Here is a 9,105-nt window from a genome sequence, read left to right on the forward strand (position 1 = left end):
AAAACGAACTCCCCTCCAAATCCAACCACCGCGATGCTACCGGCGCCACCGCATTAACTACAATGTCGGCCTCCAGCAAGCAGGCTCGCGACCTGAAGCACCGCGTGCTCACGTGCCTCCACAAGCTCTCCGACCGAGACACCCACGCCGCCGCCGCCGCGGAGCTCGAGTCCATCGCCCGGAGCCTCCCCGCCGAATCCCTCCCCTCCTTCATCTCCTCCATCTCCGCCACCGACTCCTCCGACAAGTCCCCCGTCCGCCGCCACTGCCTCCGCCTGTTTTCCGTCCTCGCCGCCCACCACGGCGCCGCCCTCTCCCCCCACCTCTCCAAAATCCTCTCCGCCGTCGCCCGCCGCCTCCGCGACCCGGACTCCTCCGTCCGCGCCGCCTGCGTCGCCGCCTCCCTCTCCCTAGCTTCTCACCTCGCATTCAGCTCCGTCGCGAAGCCATTCGTCGAGGCCCTCTTCGCGGAGCAGGAGGGAAACGCCCAAAACGGCGCCGCATTGTGCCTCGCCGCGGTGGTTGAGGGCTCCGGCAGCCCCGACGTGGGGAGCCTCCGCAAGCTGCTGCCGCGGCTTGAGAAGCTCGCGAAATGCGAGAGCTTCAAGGCGAAAGGCGCTATCTTGGCGTTGTTGGGGAGCCTTGTGGAGGTTGAGGGAGTGCTCGGAGGGAGGAATGCGATGAGGAATCTCATCGGAAGTTTGGTGGAGTTCTTGAGCAGCGAGGATTGGGCGGCAAGGAAGGCTGCTGCGGAGGCGCTGACGAAAATGGCGGCGGTGGAGAGAGATGCGCTCTCCGAATATAAAGCTTCTTGCTTGAAGACTTTTGAAGCTAAGCGATTCGACAAGGTTTGGGTTTTGTCCGATTTAGATATAAGAATTTGAAAATTTTGAGATTAATGTGTGTGTGGATTTGATCAGGTGAAGGCTGCGAGGGAGACGATGAACCAAATGATGGAAGCTTGGAAGGAGATTCCTGATCTAACAGATGAGGTTTCACCTAAAGGTATGATTTTGATTTCTTGGATGTTGATATTTTCTGCTAGTTTGTACCAATTTTTGATAGAAACGATATTTCGCCTAAAGGTATGATTTTGAACGTTGCAGAAACTGCTCCTGGCTCAAAAACTGGCATTAGCCAACCATCTTCACAAGTGAAGAAAATTAGCCCGCATGGCTCTCCTGCTTCTGCAGCAAGGAGAAGGAGTTCTGTTGGAAGCAATGGGAACAGAACTAGTCCTCCAATGTTCCGAAAATTGGATAGCAAGAAGCCCTCCAACACAAAAGTAGACGCTGCGGCTGCTCCTACTAGCTCTTCTGCCACGTCGGTTTCTGGAGGTAAGCAGGGTGGAGAGGAGGGGGGACGGTTTGAGAACCAGGAAATCAGACGGGCTCTGTTCGAAGAGAGCTACGAGAAGCAGAATCATAGGGTTGTAGTTAGTAATGAAACTGAAGATGTGTGTAGGATTCAGAGAGACTGTGAAGGCCTGTCTCTGATCAGGAAGCAGCTTGTTCAGATTGAAATTCAGCAGTCAAATTTGTTGGAAATTCTTCAGGTGCAATATTTCTCTTGCTGAATGTACAACGTTATCTATAGCTAGTGATGTACTGATGTTTGATTTTTCTTTTGTAATACAGAGATTTACTGAGAGCTCACAGAGAGGTATTCATTCACTGGAGGCGCGTGTGCACGGTATAGAGCTCGCACTGGATGAGATCTCGTTTGATCTAGCCGTCTCCACTGGAAAGATGTCGACAACTGGAGCTTCTTGCTGTTCGTTGCCCGGTGCAGATTTCCTCAACCTGAAGATGCGGAAAAAGACACAAGCTGGGCCTCAAGCTTCTTCCCAGTTGCGTGGAACCCAACCATCGGTTGGGGCAGCTGGCAGCGTTCCTGGCAAGAACGAAGATGGTTGCGGAGGGTTTCTGTTGCAGAACCGGAGGCGTCCCCTCCATGGGGGGCGGTGGGGTTATAGTGATGAACCCACTGGCTGAAATCCCTCTTCAACAAGTTTCGGTGAAGGGTCATGCTTGATTGAGGAGGATCTTCAGACATCATTCTTTGTTACCAACTATACATGTCTGAAAAGTTGACAACCTTAATATAGTGGTGGCTGAGAGTTCTGATCTCTGTTTGTCTCCTTATCATCAATTTGTTGAGAGAAGGGATTAGGGTTAGACTGACGACGATTGCTCCAGCAGCAGATGGCTGGAAAAGTTGTAGAGTGGATGCAAAATGTAATTTTTTTCATTTTAGTGATAATAACTGTTTTGATTTAGGATGATGATAACATATCTCTTGAAAAAAAATTTTGGGGTAATCAAATAAATTTGTCAAAAACACTATTGAATGCACAAAAATGGAAACCTGTTTTAGAATAGTTTTAAAAATATAACTAGAAATTTTTGGGGAAACCAATATAGTTATATTATGATTACAAGTTCGTCATCATTTTTTCCATGGTGTGGGATAAAGTATTATACACACCGAACAGAAACACTCCAAATGCCACCACTTTTTCCCGAAAAGGGATAGAAGCTCCAAATTGAATACAAGTAATAAGCTTTGGCAAGACTGATCAACAAAAAGCAAAAAAGGGAAAGAGGGATAAATGACATTATACAACATTTAGAAGACTTTTAGTGTCTGATAAAAGAAACATTCTGATAAACTAGCTTTGAACCCTTACTCCTGAAAACTTATAAACTCCAATTGCTGTATTTCCCTCATATTTCATTTTTCAACTTATTAAGGAACAAGGCTCTTCCCTATTTTTTCTCATTTCTTGAAATTTACTTTTTTATTTTCCCGGGCTAGAGTGCAATGTTTTAATTACAACCATCATTGTTTACAGATTTCATCCAACAAAAAACTAAAGGGCCCCGTTGGCTTTGAGTAATTTTTAAGTTTCATGAAAAAAATTTATTTTTGAAAAGACCGGTGAAAAGAAATTTAAATTTCAAATCTAAACAAAAAATTTAGGGAATATTTCTGAGATACCTCCCCAAATACGCCCCCGCCCCACCATTATAACCCAAAAGACAGGTTGAGATTAATTAGAGAACATAATGATTTAAAACCGTTTTATTTCCAAAGCGTTTTTTCATTAAGATATTTTCAGGGCATAACAGACCATATGAAATTTTACACCAACCAATATGGAAAACACAACATGTGAAATTATTTGGAATATCATATAGTGGACATTTTTCTCTACATTTCCTTTGTAATCAGAACTAGCATTAGTAAAATTTTAAAAAACAGAATGCTCCATATAAAAGAGATCTAGCCATGGAAACTTCCAATGTAAATGGTAATAAGTGCAAACAAAATAGATTTTCATTTATCAAAGTAACAAATAGACATAAAATAAAAGAGAACTAGGTAAACAAAAAAAAGGAGCTGAATACATCATAGCAAACTCTATACCCCCAGACCCAATGGGCCAAAAAAGAAACAGCAATGTTAAAGGGTTTAGTTTTTTATTCACTAACCTGAGAGCAACTTGTCCCAAACCCCACTGTCTCGGATGACTCTACAACAAGCTTCCTTTGGAGGCTGCTTTTTTAAGAGTACTTTATTATCTTCGGTTTTCTTTTCTGTTTCAGGTGACACTGCCATTTCAGACAGAGCCCCTCTTGCGTTTCCTTTTGAAATGGTTTGAATCCTTTCCCTTTCGGGTTTGGGTTTTGGAGACCTGTGTTCCAGATGAAGTCCTGTCCAAACTGTTTGATGGAATATCATTTTTCAGCAGCCCCTTTAAAAACAGGGGGCCAAGTTTTCCCTCAAATCCAGCTTCCCCCCCTAACGGCCCCATCTTTTCCTTTCAATTTCACATCCTTGGTCAACCAGCTTTTTCAACTTCACTTGAGGAAAGCTTTGGGAGCAATGTTGGAGGACTCCTAGAGTGAGCACGCTTTGACTGAATCAAGAATATGTCTTGATGAAATTTCTGGCAATCGATCAGCTTTTGGGGGGGATCACCAGCTTCAGTCATTGTTCACTTTCTCTTTTTCCATTTGCTCTCTTTCTTTTTCCCACAAAAAAGGTTGGGAAAATATTAGATTAACATCTGCCAAAAAATTTATTCTCAAGTTCACCCGAGTTATAGCCCAATTTATGGTGCTTTTGCCATCCTTTCCCACTTTCCGCTGTTTTTGTCCTTTGGGCTCAGTTTTCCCCGGACACAACTTCTTGCCCAAAAAAATTTCCTCACACGATGGATTTCTGCGCAGCCCTTTCTATACATCCCGGGCTCTTCGTTGTCTCTTAAACCTATTGAAGGCAAATCCTGACTCCAATATGTAAAAACGACACCCTTTTTCAAAAAAAAAACTTTGGAACATTCATTTTTATGCATTTAAATTGTATTTCAGGCAAAGGGAGATTCATCAGAGAGTTTGGCTGATGAAGTTTTTTAAATTCATATGAGAGATTGCAGTAGGCACCCCCTTTAAAATATCATTCCGGGTTTATTTACATTCTGCAAATTGCTTTTCTTTCCTTTAACCGGGGCCCGTACCCCCCCCCCAATTTACCCCTAAATCTCTGACAATATCTTCAGCTTCCCGAAGCTGAGCTTCTGTTCTTCAATCTTCTTCTGCTCATTCAGCGAGCAGCATCTGCTTCACTATTCTGAAAAGTGGTTTAAATATGAGTAGAATGATAGAAATAAGAGCACACTAATGTAACGAGAGGTTAGGCTTCAATTGATAGCAAAATGAGAGCACACCAGATGGCATAGCACCAAAAAACCCTTGAAATATTTGAGCCACTAAGGTAACAAAGAATCAAAAAAAAAAAAGAAGGAAACTTCAAGAAACACAGCAACGATCATCTGAAGCTTTCAAGAAAATTAAGAAGGATAAAGCAGGTAAACATAAAAAATCAATCCACAAAAAAATATGAGTGATAACATCTCTAATCAGAAAATCACTTCAAGAAACATAACAATTACACTCTAAACAAACATAAATTTCTTTTTAACTGATGTACAGATTTAAAAAACATGAATAGCATAGAAAATCCACTAAATATTAAAAAAACAGATCAAATAGTTTACCCTAGCATCCATCATTTTCTTGAGGTGCAACAGCATCCGCAACGCCCCTTTCGCCACCCTTCAGCTCGTGCTGATACTGACGGCCCCTTCTCGGACGACATAACCTGAGCTGCTGCCTCCTTCATATGTTCAATATTATATCAGCATACGCCTTCTGAACCTATCACTTTCGCACACAAGTTACCAACCAAAGAAGAAACTTAATCCAAAAAAAAAAAAAAAAAGGATAATTTTTAACATATACACCTCAACGGTACTAAACCATTCCAAGATACCAGGAAATTCATCAAAACTTAACCCCATTTTGAAATTTTAGATTAGAGCTATTGAATTAAATCCAAGTAAATGAAAAAAGACACAAGAAAAATGAATCACTTCTAGTGAAAATTCAAGAATAATTTTTCAAAGTTCAAACGGGGATAAAAAAAAAAAGGGGTAATCAAATCACAACTGCATTTTAAAATAACTAGAAAGTGATGAACATTCAAATTAAAAGAAAAAAACACCGAAATTCCAAAAGAAAAAGCATGAAGATCAAGAAAATAAGAAACACAAAAGGATCGAACTTCACAGCAATGAACAAACAAATGCAGGAGTAGAAACGGTTAAGGGAATCAATTCGGTAGTTGGTGCGGCTATTTGAAAAAAAAAGAGGTAGCGCCGCCGCGGAGACGGCGGCGTTAGACCCAGAATCAGCGGCAAAGAGTACCTCTTTGGCGTCCATTCTTTTCGATTCCTCAAAAAGATTGGGAAAAATAATTCGTTTTTCCTGAGGTTTTTCGGTCCGAAATAAACTCGTTTCCTCAGTTGAGCTGTCTGTTATGAACTGAATCCTCCGATGAATGTGAAATCTCCAGTTTACCCCTCAGGAATCCGATTGATAGTGGTTTCAGTTTTCGGCTCTATGGGCGCGAACCGCGAAGCAGTCGAGTGGGCCTACTGTGGTGTGCTTGTCCGACGTGGCGGTAATTTGAATAGATAAAGAGGAAATAAATTGGATTGGGATGGGAATTTTTTTGTTCAATTAATTGGTTGACATTAATTAATTAAGTAAAATAGAATTACTACACCATCATAGTAATTGATTGTTGATGTTTGGTAGATCGATGCAAACATCAACTTGGTTTTTAATTGTTTGATAAGTGTAATAGAAATATATAGTAGTATATTAATGTATAATGCAGGGTAGCATTAAAAAAATAGCTAAATTATAATATATAATTAAATAATCAAATATAGAATCCATTTTTTTTTTATACTAATTAGGTTTTTTTTAATTGATTTAGCTCATTACTATATGAAAATCATTTTTAGATCTTTTCATTTATACAGAGTTCATATCCTTAATTTGAATTAAAACTAAAACGATTTCAAAATGACATAATTTTTATATAAAAATGATCTCAGTATATTTAATTTCATTCTTTTATTTATAATCTCATGATTAAGATTTGGTCTCTAGTTATGTATTACTATTATAATTTAGTTATTTTTTTTATCACTATCTTGTAATGATAATATTATCTTCATCTTTATAGTACTAGTATTTTTATTTTGTTAACCTATACATGTTAGTTAATCCGAATGATTTCTAGATTTAACTCGCTCAACTTCTTTTTATCTTGCAGACTTTTACAAATAAAAGGATTTCAATACTAGCATGCAAATAATATCAAGTCGCACTTCCAGTTTGTGCTAAATCATTTCGATTCCACGGTATATGTAAATCGATATCCTTGTTGCCATGCTCAGAATCTTTGACATTTATTGTTGAAAATCTTGTGCGCAAGTCTTCAGATCATTGGTATGACATATCTGCCAAATTATGTTTTTTTTTAATTACAGGATTATTACATGATATTAATCATATTTATAACTTTATATGGTATAATTGCAACATATCCTCGAAAAAGTAGTAGTAATAATTTCCAATTAATAGAACACCAATATTCTTCGATACAAACACCATTAAAAATTAGTACTCGTATCAAAATTCAAAACAAATGTGCATGGGATACTTTCTTATAAACACGATTTTCTGCTATAACTAAATAGGCGCTGTAAGACTTTGGGACTTTTTCTTCTTCTGTGTTTTTCCCCGCCCCCAATCGGCGTCTCCCCTCCACGCGCCGCCGAGATCACACCATCGCCCCCGACATAATACCGTAGCAGCTGCCGGGGGATTTCCTTAATTGATACGGTAAGGGCCCCTCACATTCCAGGTTTTGATCGGATTGTTATTTTTTTCGATCAAAGATCCCCATCCGACGTAAATGCGACTCTTGGATGCGCGATTTTACTCTTTTTCCCCTTTTATTTCTCCCCTCAAATAATCGTGGGTAGGGAAAATGTTGTTTCCATAAAATGGTGCGGTTTTTTTTTTTCTTTTAAAGCAGGAGAAACGCAATAATTAACATCCAGAGCTGGTTTATTTGGGGGTTAAGTTTCATCATGTTCAGATGCTTTTTTTAATTTTAACCTATTCATCATTTAGAGCCGTTATTGTTTTTTTGGTTCATCTTGTCAAGCGATCCGGACATGAATTTTTTACTCCATAAATTACCCTTTTCGATTTGTTCCCTTTTTGTGCCACTAATTAAAAAGGAACATTTGGAGAACAATTGTTTGTAGTATCTGTTGTGGCAGAATTATTATGTTTTAATCAAACTGTTAAAATGAAACTATGGTTCTGTGGAAGAAGTATCTGTTTAATTGTCTGAATTTGATGAAATTGTACATTTGGTGCAGAAACCAGCCTCTGCATTAAGACACTTGAAAATCTTTTTTTTCAAAACAAGCCTGCATCAATTCAAGGAATTGGAAGAATGCAGACCCATGGACAAAAGTTCACCATAAACGCAAGTGTTATTTAGTAAATTTTTTTTTTTCATCAGTATCAACAAATCCTAATTTTGGATTTTCCTGATGCAAAGCCTTTGTTCCCAAAGTTTGGGAGCAGTGGAAACAGAAACATTGATCCCACCAATCTTGGGCCCTCTGTATGATATTTTTAAAAGCCAATGGTGGGGTACATGGATTGCCATTTACATTCACCGGTTTCACAACCCCACTTGTTTCAGCAAGGGTGTATGGTATCCCCGGACTTTTTTTTCTTTTTTAAGTTTATTTTGGCTTTGTGTTAATGACTTACTCACCCCTTTTTTATATCCATGCTCCTTTTTTTATCTCTCTTCCACCATTCAATTAGATGGTATCAAATCAAAGTCACAATGAGATGGGAGGATGAAGATTATGGTCCTGTGGGTACCCACAAGAGTTATTCAATATGAAGGTAAAATTGCTAAAACTTATACAGTTAATGTATGATTTTGTTTTCCCAATTATGTTTTGCTACAATGCATCGACTCCTTCCATATCTTGTACTACCTGTTTTTTTTTCTTCTCCCATTATTCTTTTACACTGGGAAAAATTATCCTGCCTAACTTGTTCTTTTCTTTTGTTTGGATGAAAAACAAATGCCTATCTTGCCCTAACTGATTTAACGTGCAAGTTTTTCCCTTTTAGATAAGTTTATGTCTTTTTTCCTATTTAAATGTCTGCAGCAATACCCATGCTTTTGCAGTTTATTGCTGGCCAAAAAAGAGCAAGTGAAATTGATATTGTTTCTTTGTCCAAAGCTCCCGATTTGGGTTCTGATTATGTGCATGGAATATGGAGAATTGATGACGTAGACCACAGCCCAACACACCCTTTTTTCGAATCAAAATGCAAAAAAGGGGTGTTCCACTGTCAATGATGGTCACATTCAATTATCACCTAGTTTTGAGGTAATATTTTCATCATTTTGTGGGTGTTTTTAGAATAGTTGATGATGTGTGAGCCCTTGGATTGATGAAGACTTGCAAGGGGTGCTTTTTGGTTTTTTTCTAGTTTTAGTTTTAATTTCATTTATTTTGTTTGTGTCAAATTCTATCCCCCTTTAAGGGTTAGAAAGAGTCGTTTCTAATTAGACAGAAGTTGAGTTTGGGTATAATTCTTTCCCCCTTTGTATGTTCCCTTTTAAAAATTATATCTCAGGATT

General features: G+C 39.0%; 1 pseudogene; it reads left to right on the top strand.

Moving 5' to 3' along the window:
* Positions 1-2,128, top strand: LOC125211890 (annotated as a pseudogene).
* The last annotated feature ends 6,977 nt before the right edge of the window (positions 2,129-9,105 follow it).

This window comes from Salvia hispanica, chromosome 1 (genome assembly GCF_023119035.1).
Source record: "Salvia hispanica cultivar TCC Black 2014 chromosome 1, UniMelb_Shisp_WGS_1.0, whole genome shotgun sequence".
Lineage (NCBI taxonomy): Eukaryota > Viridiplantae > Streptophyta > Magnoliopsida > Lamiales > Lamiaceae > Salvia > Salvia hispanica.